This window comes from Ursus arctos, unplaced genomic scaffold, assembly GCF_023065955.2.
Source record: "Ursus arctos isolate Adak ecotype North America unplaced genomic scaffold, UrsArc2.0 scaffold_27, whole genome shotgun sequence".
Taxonomy (NCBI): Eukaryota; Metazoa; Chordata; class Mammalia; order Carnivora; family Ursidae; genus Ursus; species Ursus arctos.
Genome location: NW_026622952.1, coordinates 21,030,533 through 21,044,871, shown reverse-complemented (window position 1 = coordinate 21,044,871; position 14,339 = coordinate 21,030,533). Strand labels below are relative to the sequence as shown.

The 14,339-nt window shown below is 44.0% G+C and overlaps 1 protein-coding gene across 5 annotated transcripts in view; it reads left to right on the top strand.

The window, feature by feature from the left end:
• Nucleotides 1-14,339, top strand: part of MFHAS1 (multifunctional ROCO family signaling regulator 1) — a 108,651-nt gene that overhangs the window by 17,946 nt on the left and 76,366 nt on the right. The window lies entirely within an intron of this gene.

Here is a 14,339-nt window from a genome sequence, read left to right as displayed (position 1 = left end):
TCACATTGTTCTTTGTTAGAAAAGAATCCTGGTCCTTCAGTTGTAGACAAATATTTGCTTTTGAAGAATCCAGTGGTGTGTCGGTGGCTTTGTTCACATCCAGGCATAAACACACGCTCTCTCGCCTTCCAAGGAGGGCGGCGCGCGCGTCGCACAGATAATATTATAATGCTCGGAATCTCGGGGCCTGCTACTTTGAGTGTGACTAGCTTCTCACTTCTTTCACCTCCCTCTCCTCCTCCAACGTAGCATGTTTCCATAATGGGACAGGTCTTCACCCCAGGGAGTCTCTCTAGTGTCTTGTGGAGGGTGACATAGGACACGCGTCCCATTAACTCTAGCGATGAACACTGCCACGCAGCTTCCTAGCATTATGCTAAGGCAGCATCAGAGAGAGAGGCCTGACATCTTTTATCTTTCAAAGCCAGCGGATTAAGGAGTAAAGAAGCCTGCACCTCTGGGGAGCTGCCCTGAGCCTCAGTTTCCTCCTGGCTACATGAGGAGAAATCACTCTAACCTTTCCTTTGCGCTTGTTCGTGCTCTCACAGCCTCCTTAGATGTTGTGAGGATGAAATGAATAATGGATGCCAAGTATCCAGAGAAGTTTTGAACCATACAGGAAGTGCTTAATACATGTTGGCTCCTGATCCCGCTTTCTGGGCAAGGAACACCGAGGTGTAGGTTGGCTGAGTCACTTAGCCAGGTGCACACAGTAGGTGCCAGGGCCCAGACTCCCCTTCTCCAGAGTATATGCCCTCTGTCACCACCGTGCACTGTCTTTCAGGAAAATGCTAGCTTTCCACCTGTCCAACATGGGCGGTTGGTTGAAGGAAACATGGAATAACGTGTGGGAAAAGCATGAGCACCTGAGTCTGTAGTGCTGGCCCAGAAACAGTAGCTGGCCATCAGCAATGTGGGGGCATCGGGCAGGTGATGGGGAGTCAGAGGCGAAGAAGGCCCCGGTCCCGGAAGCTGCGGTCTCTGCAGGCAAAGCAGGCAGTGAACGTAAATGGGGGTGCTGTGTAGTGAGGGCCAAGATGAACGCATCTCCTGGGGCCAGGAGGCCGGCTGAGGACCGGACCTGTCTGGAGCCGGTGGGTGGGGTTGGATGCCCGAGGACAGGTCTCCTGCTGAGCAGAGGTGGTGCTAGGGGACTTTCTGCCAACCACCAGGGCCACTGAAGTGTCATAGAGTCGGGGTGAGGGGAAGAAGGTGGGACAGATGCTCGGGCGTCAGCTCTCTTACTGCATAGTGGACATGCCGCGTACGTATTCTGTAGCCTGTCTACCTGATTAGCTGAGATCCGTGGCAGAGTTCTTGGCAGCTCAAGATAAAGCTAAAGTATTTTGATTTGATTTGATTATTCCCTCCCCCTCCCCCCCAGGGTGAGAGGGCAATGTTGAAGGGCCAAACAGGGAAGTGTCACGTTCACCTTTTGTAAGACTGGTCAGGGCAGCGTGGAAGATGGGCTTGCATGGAGTTAGTGAGGAGTCGGGGCGGCGGGTGGGGGGGGGTGCTCTGAGGTAAATCCCGCAGTAAGTGATACAGGTGTTGGGGAGCTACGGGAACTGTCCAGGATGTTAAGGAGGTGGTGTCCTAGGCCTCTCTGCCGGGCCCTGAGGGCTCAGGTATGTCAAGTGACCTTTCCTGTCTGTGAGGTGTACAGCATCTCTCTTTGATTTGGGTGAATGGGGTGGGCTGAATTGGAACCACACTGGGTGTGTGTGTGTAAAACAGAGAGCAGAAGTGATTGGAGAAGATGAATTTCAACAGGACTGATACATGTTGCTTGCTGACTTAATTGGTTTATTAGGGTTGTTTCCCCCCCCTTCCGTGGTGGATACCAAGTGAATCCTCGAAGATTTATAGTCTTCAGTTCATAAGTAATGACATTTGCAGAAAAAGAAAGTTCCGCATTTGTTCATGAATTTCGAAGGGTCTTGCAGAAGTCAGAGACTTTATAAATATCTGGTAACCTCTCACCACTGTAAAATATCGAAAGGATCAGTGATGCTGATGGCAGCTTGCTCTGTGTCATGAATTATGTATGCCGCGTGCCCTGGAGTTCTTCATGGCCTCGCATAACGAGTCCTCTTTTGTTCTAGCTTATTTTCAGCGGTGGTGCTTTTGCAAAAGAAGAGGTCAAAGCAAATGCATTACAGAGATCTGTTTGGTGCAGGATGATCGCCTTTTGCCATCCTCTTCTGTTCGTTGCTTTTGTTTGTGCTTTGTTTATTCTTTCGAGAATGGGTGTGCAGTGGGGTGGGATTTGGGGAGAGTGGGAGGACAAGCCCCCCGTGTTGACAGCTGTAGGTCTGGCTAATGGCAGAGCACAGCTCGGGCACACCTCTTCTTGTCTCCCTGCGCTTCTAAAGCGGTTCTCTTCTTGCCCCCTTCTTCCTCCACGCTGTGCCCCCTTTAACTTTGTCAGAGCAGTGAGTCCCACCAAGATCTTTATGCTCTGTCTAAGAGCAGATTGGGCCTTAACTACTTCTGAGCCTAATAATTAATAAAATAAAATGGAATAAATTATTAAGAACATGCCTGTGATCTGTCCTCCCACTAATTTTCTCCAGACTCTTGGAATTAGAGAGGATTAAAAACCATGAAACCCAGCACATAATTGGATTGTGCTTTTTCTCCCCTTCCACCCCTCCTCCAGCAAAGATTTCTTTGGGATCTGAGAAAGATATCAAAGGTGCTGTTTAAATTTCATGCGTGAAGTCATGATGACTAAACACAGAAGCCAGTTGTAACATTGCTTCTTTTAGTCATTCATCACTTCTTTCTGTAGTGAAAGCGGCTCCCGACTTTATGAGGGTGGAGCCTCTCAGACACAGGTGTCACACCTGGCTCACCTGGAATTCATTAGAAAGGCCCACCCTTGTATTTCGTTGTGGGTTGGTGAGCTGTCTCCTCTTCCCTAAGATGATCACTCATGGGGATGATACAAGGCAAACGTCTGAATGGTTGGGAGTGGCTCCACATCGAGGCCTGTGGCCACCCCTTGAAGTTCACGTCTACTGAGGGCTGCTACCGATGTATTAGTCACTTCTAATTTACTGTCAGTTGAAAAAGGTTGGGACTGGTCATCTCCATGGTTAATTATGGTTTTAGCTCATACTAAATTAAAAAAAATCTTTCCAAGAGATATCATTTTTTTAAAAGATTTTATCTATTTATATGACAGAGAGAGAGAGAGCACAAGCAGGGGGAGCAGGAGGCAGAGGGAGAGGGAGAAGCAGGCTCCCCACTGAGCAGAGAGCCCAATGTGGGGCTCGATCCCAGGACCCCCCTGGGATCATGACCCAGCTGAAGACAGATGCTTAACTGACTGAGCCACCCAGGTGCCCCTCCAAGAAAAATCATGGAACTGTTCATCTATATTATTAACCAAAAGCTACAACGCCATGCTCATGCAATAGAGAGAGATGAGATAACATCTAGAGTTAACATGTAGGTAGACATTTGTCAGGATATTTGTTCGCTTAACCCCGTATTCACTCAGCAGAAATTCACTGTGGCCTTCCAGCAATGTGGGGGCACGGGGAAGATCTAGCAGGAATCGCACTAAGAGACGTCCTTCGGGACCTTGATCTGGAAAGGGAGATGAGGCTCGTGTACACCTTAGTGGTGAGAAAGGTGTGTTGTGAATAAAGAAGTTAACACATGGTCTTTTTTCTTCTACAGAGATCATCAGATCCCTGGGCTTTAATTCGTAATTTTTGAATGACTATTAGCTCATTCTCACATAATCATAGTTTGCATTGCTTTTAAAATCCTGGGGTTAAATTAATAATAAAAGAGGAGAAACATGGGTTATTTAAACATTTTTTTCTATGTGATACATGTAAGGTACATCTGTACCTCCTTTTCTTTTTATGTCATTTTAGGAAACTCTGATTTTTTTTTTTTTTTTTTTTGCTATCTTGGGAACAGCTAAAGGCATACCTTCAGTAGTGTGAGATTGATTTTTAATTTGTGCCGTAAAAATGTAACGAAGTTTATATGGTGAAGAATTTAGTGGGTCTACCTACACTATTAACCGTTGTGATTTTTAATAAAACCATAGCCTTTAACGATAGCCTTTGTTTAATAAAACCATAGCCTTTGTTTTTCTCTGCTAGTACAGATTTGAAGAGCTCAAACCATCTGCTTTATTATTTTGTTTCCTTCAATCTGAAGTCCTGTTTTGTCCCCCCTTCTCTATTATAGTAATGCATCTTAGCAATATAGAACATTGTGTGACTATATTACGTGTAGCTGAACTGTATGCGTCCTCTCTGTCTTTTTCCGTGCCACCTTCTAAATTTTTAGTTATTTGCAAGGGATGGGATTATACTTTTAAACTTGTCTGGTGTCAGATAAATACCTCCCCATTCTCTACAGAAGGCTAATTATGAAAGTAAACTCTTATCAAATTTCATATCATGTTTTTAGTTTAGGATTCCTCAAGGTAGTTGCTTAGTAGGATAGACCAGAGACATCCTAGTAGTAACATGAACATTTTCTATCACATTCAGGCAGTTCTGTCTTCTGCAGAAAACAAATGAAGCAGTTACGGTGTGTGAGACCGTGCAGGACATTGGAGAAGGAGAAGAGAATCAGTGGCCCTTTGTATCACCGATCCTTCTCACCAGCTCTGATTGTGGTCTTTACTAGGTAACCATACATAGACTCCTCTTCTAAGTCCCCATTTAAACGTCGGCGTTTTATCTTCTGCAAGAACAGTCGTCAGTTTGGGAGAGCACTTGGGGCAGGTCAAGTGGCTAGGTAGGGGCAGGTAAGTGCAGGTAAAGAGGCTGGTACTCAGTGGGTAAGCTTTCCCAGAATTGCCCAGCCAAATCCCGAGAGACCCGGCCTTGGAGCCCCGTTGTCATCACCTCCTTTTGAGATTGGTTTGGTGCTTTTGTGTGCCTGCATTATCAGGAGAGCGGCCTGAGCAAAGAGCTAGGAGCAGTGTAGCTGGAGGACCTCTGTTCTGCAGCAGGAAGAATTCCTGTGCTCGTTCTGTCTTCCCAAGTGAAATAATAGGACAGCCAGCTGTTTTATACAAACCAGGCTTCTGACCTTTTTGGACTCTGAGAATTAAATGCTTCTGAGATACCGAATGTCCAATTTGGGACCGAAAAGTAGCGGGGATAAGGGGCTGTATGGTTTAATATCGGCAAGTCGATTTTTATAATAATCACTAGCAATTCCAGAGAAGTTCTAGGCCGCTCACCCTGAGTAGCCTAAGATTTGACAGTTGAATGATACAAAATTGTACTCCTCAGCCACATTCTGAAATGGAGAGAAGTGATCCAGAGAGAAATGAATGTCATGTGTCATGTGCTGTTTTTCAGCATGAACCCCCCCCCCCGCTCCCCCCCCCCCCTTTACAGGGCTTTTCTGGGCTGGGTTTGGGGAGTTAGTATGCCACCTGAGTTTGGATAACTCAGAATCTCCCTCTCTGTCTTCCTACCTGTTTTTACCCATTGTACCCAGGAGCCTTCCAGCTTTGCCTTCGGAGTTCTGTTTCTTAAACAAACGGGGCTAGGTTTTTATGAGGAAACAGTCTCTAATCTTCTCATTTTGAGGGTGAAACTTTTTTTTTAACCTTAGGTGGACCCCTCATGGATTAGTGTGGAAACTAGGTATCCTTTTGTAGTAGCAAATCTGTGATTTATATACAAGCCAAAAGAAATCTCAGGTAATCTTTAGGATGAGAAAACTTCAGTGCTATGTTATATAACTTTCTATCTCACTTTCCACTTTTCTCTTTCTTTTCCTTCTTTCCTTCATTCTGTCTGTCTATCTGCCTGTCTCTGTTTTTTTAAGCAGTACCTAGAGCGTATAGGTGAATTTAAAGGTAAAATGACTGCCAAGTGACTCCACATTCTATGGTTTTTATTCTGGGATGCAGCTGGGAAAATTCATCTTACATGATAAAGAAAATAAATTTCAAAACCATCTGATAGAGAGCTGGTGTAAATCACAGGAAGGGAATAGCTAATTTCATGCTTATTGAGGTTCTTATGAGATAATGTAAATATATATTTGAGTATTTCAGGAAAAAGAGATTTGAAAGTGATTTACCAAACCAGTTATTTGAACGGTTCCGCATGTTGACCTGCCCGAAACACATCAAAGTTAACATGAGAGTATTTAGGATATGAATTTGGCCCAAGGAACATTAAATCTATTTTTACTTGGCAGTTTTTAATATGAAGACATTATATCTACTAATATGTGAGTGGGGGTGGGGAGCAGAGGTGGCAGAGGGGGGTCAGGGCCATTTTGTTGCACAATTCCATTGCCTCAGTGGAAACCGTGCACCTGGAGTTGAGCAGTGAACAGCCCTCAGGGCCATTAGCAGCAGGCCTGTTGGGAATGCAAGTGGAAGGACTTTGTTCATTGATTTATTCATCTGTAGTTACGGTTGGTTACGGGTAAAGTCCAAATTCAGAGTGAACCAGGTCACAGTCTAGATTTAGGACAGCCCCCAGGGAAATGAGTCTCTGAGATAGGCCAAAGGTGTAGGAAACAGATGATCAAGATGGAGGCTAGGAATGTAGTAATGTGGTCTGGAAAAATCTAAGGAGTAGAAACCTAGAGTCCAGGAGGTCATAGTCAGTGGAACAAGGAAAGAGCTTTAGCAGTAACGTATAGGTGAGAGCCCATTCTTGGTAAGGTCAACTGGGTGGGAATTTTTTATGCCCCGTCTAAGTAGGAAGTAGATGAAGGGCTTTGAAGCCCCACTGATGTGAATGGAAGGAACCGCTGTTAATTTAAAAAAATGAGGGTGTTGGTGGTGATGGGAAGACCAATAGCATCAGTTAGAGGTCTTAGGATATGTCCATTGGGAGCGAACTATTGTAGGGGGAATTAGTCACAAGTTATTAAAGTCTTTAAAAATAGGTATTCTAAGATGAAGGATTTACACTACCTGATTTCAAGACTTCCTTTGAAGCTAGTAATCAAGACAGTGTGGTATTAGTGTAAGGGTAGACAAATTTATGGAACACAGTAGACCTATGTATATGGTTAATTGATTTTTGATTGACAAAAGTACAAAGGGGGGGAAGGATAATATTTTCAACAAATGGCGCTGAAACAGTTAGACATCTATATTCATAAAAATAAACCTTGACCCATGCCTCACACCATGCACACAAATTAACTTGAAATAAATCATAGATGTAAATGTAAGGGCTAAAATGATAAAATCTTACAAGGAAAACAGGAGAAATTCTATGTAACCTTTGGATAGGCTAAGATTTTTTTTTTTTTAGCACAAAAACTATGTAAGAAAAATTTTGATGTATCAGACTTAAAATGAAAAACTTTTGGTCTTCAGAAGAACTGTTAAGAAAATGAAGAGGCAATCCATACTTCGGGAGCAAATATTTGCAAAACATGTGTCTGATTCAAAACAAAACTCTTACAACACAGTAATAGTAATAAAATCCAATTGAAAACGGAGGAAAAGATTTGAATATACACTCTCCAAAATAGGATATATGAATGACAAATAAGCAGATTAAAAGATAACAATAGTATTAGTTATTAGGGAAATACAAATTAAAACCACTAGGACATACCACTATATACCCCCTAGGATGACTAAGATTAAAAAGATGGACTATACCAAGTGTTGGTGAGAATGTGTAACAGCGCAGGGTCTCCTGTGTTGCTGTTGGGAAGGCAAAATGGTATAATCACTTTGTGAAAGTGTGTTGTTTCTTAAAAAGCTAAATGTCCATTTACCCGTACAACACAGCAATTTCATACCTGTGTATTCGCTCTAAGGGAACTGGAAACAACTCGTTTGGTGAGTGAATAAACAAATTGTGGGGTATTACTTAGCAATAAAAAGAAATGAACTAGGAAAACCATGTAGGTGAATCTCAAAAGCTTTGTGCTCAGGGAAGGGAGCCAAACACAGAAGATCACAGACTGGGGCACGTGGGTGGTTCAGTCAGTTAAGCATCTGACTCTTGGTTTCGGCTGGGGTCATGATCTCGGGGTCATGGGGTAGGGCTCCACGCTCAGCAGGGAGACAGTCCGCCACCTCCCCCCCCCCCGTCATGTGTATACTCTCTCTCAAATAAATAAAATGTTAAAAAAAAAAAGCACATACTGTATGAGTCCATTTATAGGAAATCGTAGAAAAGGCAGAATGCTACAGTGACAGAAAGCTAGTGGTGTGGGGAGGGATGTGCTACAAGGGAACCTTTGTCGGGTGATAGAGGTATTCCACACCATGATTGTGGTGAAGATCACAAGAGTGGATTTGTCAAAACACATAAAATTCTACACTTAAAATCAACAAATTTTATTATATGGAAATTAGAGCTCATTAAAGCTACTTAAAAAAATAAGTTCTGATTAAAATAATTTCTTTGGATCTCCAGAAACATGCCCTTTTTTTCACATGAATGCAGATATATGCCTTGTGATTATATCCTTTATATATGAATATTCGGTAAGTGAAACATGTTACTGAAGATATATCCAGATTTTCTACCTTAGCTTGTGTGGTTAATACTTTATTAGGTTGAACCACAGGAAATCGTTGATATCTGTAATTTTTGACCTACAAAAAAGCAGCGGTTTCCTATGTTTCAACTAAGAGAAGACATTTTGTTTGCTTTCCGATTCATTGGAAAGACTTTTCACAATGGTTATAGTTCACGACTATGTGCGTGATTAAATTCCAAGGGTTTTGTAAGACAAGAAGCCTCAATTTTTCGTTCTGAGTTATGCATTTTATTTTACCTCATTGTGCTTTAATTCAGTTCAGTAGATACTTTCTGTATCTCTGCCACTTTCAGGGCCTTTTGCTTGGAATTACAGTGGATGGATATACAGATGAATTTGTTGCTCCTGGCCAGAGGAATTTGGGTGATGAGATTAAAAGTCAGGTGTAGACTTTGTCATAGTGACAGACAAGAGACTGAAATACAGCTCTTAGTTGTCATTGTCTCCATTGTAGCAATTCTAAGAAGGTATTTGGGTTTTCTTACTGAAGAAATAAGGGGTTGTGGGCTTGTATACATAAACATATATACATATGAGCCTGAAGAAAAAATGGAAACAAGACGAACAATTCAGTTTGCTTGAAAACTAGAGCACTCTGCGAAGAGCAAGCCTCTCTTAACCGTTTTCAAGGGGAGTCAGTATAGTTTGCCCTTATTTAGTGGATGACCTCTACTGACTCATTAGTTACTGGTTGAATGTATTGAGCCATTGTCCTAAGTGAGATGATGAGTGCTTAAGGAGACTTGCTTCTGGGTGTCTTCGTGGTCTTTCATTTGCAGTGCAGAAGATGTGGACAAGTGGCTGTCACTTCATTCCCTGACTAACTTCATTGTTTGCTAAGATGGTGACAGGGACCACACTCAGCATCCATGAAGAACCCTGGGAAACTCCTAAAGACATATTCTAGAGAACTCAATACAGCAGTGACCAGTGTCTGGTCAGCTCGATGTCCTTTTTCTTAGGTTTCTAAGTGGAGACCCATTCAAGCAAAATGGAAAAGAAGAGCAGAATGTGTGCTTTACATTTCCTAACTATGGTATATTTTCTCCTCTTTCTAATAATTGGGTGCAGAGGACAGGGAGGGCAGGTGGTTCTTCGTTTTATGTGGAATGGAGTTGTCCTTGCAATTAGAGATGAGATTGTTGACACATAGCACATAGGCTGTTGTTTTTGGACATCTGCCACAGAAGAGAGTGTACCCAAGAAACGATGTTATGGAAGTGGGATGGGTTTCCATGTTTTGTTCTGTGCTCTCTTTATGGAATCTCAGGTCTCTGTGTGTGAGTGTTCCCTCCTACAATAGCCTTTTGATCAAGGATTCGCAGCTACGAGAAGGGGCAGGCATATCCAAGTGAAGTACTTCACTACTGAAGTAGTTTTTTTGGTGGTATTGGGGAACAGTAGAAGAGAGTACAGGCTTCGGAGCCAGCCAGATATGGTTTCAAATCCTATACCCTCCATGTAAAGTGTTTTAATTCCGAGCAAGTTATTTAATTTCAAGCTGCCATTTTTCTTATCTGAAAACTGGGATTACTATCAGATGTCACTTAAAATTGTTGAAAAATAGGCACCAAGTGCTAATATTCTCTTTTAAATATTCTTTTTCTTGGGGCACCTGGGTGGCACAGCGGTTAAGTGCCTGCCTTCGGCTCAGGGCGTGATCCCTGCATTGTGGGATCGAGCCCCACATCAGGCTCCTCCGCTATGAGCCCGCTTCTTCCTCTCCCACTCCCCCTGCTTGTGTTCCCTCTCTCGCTGGCTGTCTCTCTCTCTGTCAAATAAATAAATAAAATCTTTAAAAAAATATTCTTTTTCTTTTTATAAAAGAGAGAAAGAGGGAGAGAGAGCGCTTGAGTAGGGGGAGGGGCAGAGGGAGAGAGAGAATCTCAAGCAGACCCTATGCTGAGCGCAGAGCTGGACACTGGGCTTGATCTCTTAACCGTGAGTTCATGACCTGAGCTGAACGAAGAGTTGGACACTCAACCAACTGCACCACCCAAGCACCCCATTAAGTATTCTTTTTAAAATTATTATACAGTACAATTAACTCTTCTGGGTATACAGTTGTGTGAATTATAACTCATGTATAGATTCATATAATCACCACAACCATCAAGATACAGAAACATTCCATCACTCCCCAGAAAACGTCTCCTGCTGCCCCTTTGTAATCATGCCCTCCCTCTGTCACAAAGGCTTCTTGAAAAGGGTCTTGGGGTACAAATTATGCTTAATTTATGTTTTATATCACCCCAAATTTAGGAAAATCTTCAGCTTATAGTAAAAAAATACATCTGTATATTAGGAATTACCTTTCTGGGTGGTGGCAGGAGTGTGGGTGGGCAATATGGAATTTTTTCTTTCCTATTTCTTCTCTCTTTTCTCCTTTCTCGGGATGTACCTACATATTCCTGCGCATTGGAGACGCTAAACTGCAGAAAGTCTAGTTCCAAAACTACTTCCCTTTGCTTTGAGAGATTCTTTCTAATGTAATCATACATTGACATGAAATTTAACAGAACTGTGTTTTATACCACATTTAACATAACCAAATTTGTAAATATGTACTTTGCGTATAAAATCCCTCCATCTTTGGAGGCAATCAGAGTTCTTTGAAAACGGATATCTGCCCTTAGGTTACACTTGCATTCTCATTTAAGAGACCAAACTAAGACAAGCCTTGCTGTCTGTTCTGGCTTAAATTGTGCCCCCTCCCCCCACGATATGTTGGCATTAACCCCAATACCTCAGAACGTGACCTTATTTGGAGATAGGGTCATTACAGAGGGAAATAAGTCAAAATGAGAAGATTAAGGTCGGTCCTAATCCAATGTGACGCGTGTGCCTGTAAAAAGGGGCCATGTAGAGTCAGACATGCGCACAGGGAGGACGCTGTGTGGATGGAAAGGCAGGTATCAGTCTGACAGGTGCAGCAGAAACCAGGGCACACCCAGGATTGCAGCAACCCCCAGAAGCTTGGGGGGGCCTGGGTCAGCCCTCAGAGCTGGGACCGCCCTGCCAGCACCTGGGTCTCAGCCTTCCAGTCCCCAGAAAGAAGACAATACATTTGTGTTGTGTAAGCCGCCCAGTTTATGGTATTTTGTAGGGCCGCCTTAGGAAACTAACACACTATCCCAATAGAAATGATTTCTTAAGATGACAGTTAGTGTATTGGAAGAAGGGGCAGCTGGTGTTTGATGAATTTGGAGCCCCGGTGCTGATGACTTCTCCGTGTATGACCTGTGGCTGTTTTCCGCTTGCTGATACCACTGTGGGTAGAACTCATTGCTTTTATTCCTTTTTTTTTTTAAGGGGTTTTAATCATTACTGTCCCCATTTCCTCTCTTCCTTCTTTCTCACCTCATCTCCCTCCCTTTCTCCTCCAGATTCTTCTCTCTATCCCATGTGAGCCACATCTGCTTCCTCCCCAGAGCCTGCTCCCTTCCTCCCACTTCACCTCGCTCCCATGTCTCGTCACTCGTGGCTTCACAGAGAAGATGTGAAGTGAATGATATTGTACCTTCATAGAGTCCTCTCCCCTGACAGGAGAAAATGATTGATTGGTAGGTGCTTAGGGGTGACCGCTTCTCAAGATATTATATTTTTGTTCGAGAAAACTCCCACCAGATCCCAGCTTGAATTCTGGACAAGACTCGGGTTTTAAAACAAATGTAATATTTGAAGACCTACATTTGTAGGGCATATCTGGTTAGTTAGTTACATAATCTACTTAAAAATTCTTTGATTCCCCCTGGACTTGCAGAGTGTGTGGACCTTAGCGCCTTGACACTGTCTTCCACTTCCTCACCCCACCTGTTCACCTCCGTTCCCTCAGGCTTCCTTCCTTGTCACACGATCATTTTGGTGTTCAGTATTTGAACGCAGCTGAAGGCAAACAACCACGCTGCACGGTTTCCCCTTAAATGTACGACGTCATCTCTCTCAAGTGTCCCCTGAGAACGTGAAATGGCCCTGCTACCCAACCCTCGTCGGTTTACCTTCTCCTTCTCTGGGGTGACAGTTTCTTGTTTCTCCTCTCCAGGAGTGTCCAGCAATCTTTGTCCCCTGCCTGCTGATGTCTTTGTTTCTTACTTTATTGGGAAAAACGGAGTAGGACGAGAACGTCTTCATCTTCCTGACACTGTATCTGTCAGTGTATCCATCCCCATAGCCTGTCTTCGCCTTGCCTGTCCCATAGACAAGCCAGCCCTGTCCTACCCACTTACTCAGGGCCACCTACGCTTGTCTCTTCTGAAGCGTTCAGTTCTTACAGTGTGTGCTCCCTGCTCACTTTCCCCCCTACCTGATCATTCCTGGCCACCCGTAATCCTCCTTTCTTGAACACCAAAGCATGTTTTTTACCTGCTGGTCCTCTCTTGCTGTCTCCACCCTGTTTATAGTGAAGTTCCTTAGAAACATTGTTCATCCTCCACATTTACTTCCTTGCTTCCCATTTTTTCTCTGAAGCCCCCCCTTTTTTTGAAGGATTGTATTTATTTATTTGAGAGAGAGAGAGCGTACACGAAAGCAACAGAGCACAAGCAAGGGGAGCAGCAGAAGCAGAGGGAGAAGCAGGTTCCCCGTTGAGCAGGACCCCCAACGTGGGCCTTGATCCCAGGACCCTGGGTTCATGACCTGAGCCAAAGGCAGACGCTTCACCGACGGAGCCACCCAGGTGTCCCTCTCTGAAGCTCTTTCAGTCCGACTTTGTCCCCACCATTTCTCCAGAGCTGCTCTTGTCTTGGTCTGCAGGGATGCCCATGTGGTCAGTGGCCTCGTCCTCTTCCCACTGGACCCCTCTTTTAGTTCCCTCCATCCTTCTGGAGACGCTGCCTTGCCCTGGCTTCCAGTTTCTTTGCTGCTTCCGGAACATCCAAGGCACAGGGTGGTTTTGCCTCACTGCCTGCTTTGCCCAGTCGCCTTTGCTTCCTCATCCCAGCGTCCTTGTGTTGCAGGCCACCAGTGATATGTCTCCGCTTAGGCTTCTCCTCTCTCTCTGGGAAATCAAACTTCCCTGGAAGGGCCACATAATAAATCTTTTGTGCTTTGCAGACCATCCCGTCTGGTTGCAGCTACTCAACTCGGATGCCATAGCACAAAAGCAGCCGTCGGCGGTCCATAACTTTGAGTGAGTGTCGCTGTGTTCCAGGGAAACTGTTATGGACTCTCCTATTTTAATTGCAGATAGTTTTGATGTGTTGAAATATTTTTAAATTTTTGAACCATTTCAAAAATGTCTAAACCACTCTCAGCTCACAGATCATACAGAAGAAGAGGTAGCCTGTTTGGCCGTAGTTTGCGGACAAGTGCCCTGTCTCATGAAGTGATGTCATCCACTCCTTGGTCTTCATACACCATACATATTCAGATGAACGAGAAGCTTGGATCTCCAGCTCCAACTACTCCTTGAATTTCAGGCTACCATATTTAGCTTTCTGTTTTGTTCCTCTACTAATAGGCATCTAATAGGCATCTCGTGTCTAAAATAGAGCTCTTGATTCCGCCCCGCCCAAGACTCCTTCTTTCCCTGCTGAGTGAATTAAACTTCGGTACAAGTGCGGGGATGATGCAGCCATCCCAGATTTAGAACTGGAGTGTGGTGGAGAGGAAGGGTGGGGACTCTGGAGCCACACTTGGATTCACGTCCCAACATTGGGCTGCTTGCTAGCTGTGTGACCTTGGGAAAGTTACCTGACCCACCCCCCTCTCTTTAAATATGAAAAATACTGACTTTAATGGGATGTGAGGAGGATGAATAATGTGCCCGACGTAGGGTGGGCCCAGTAGGTCATTAACAGAAACCGTAGTAAAAGCTA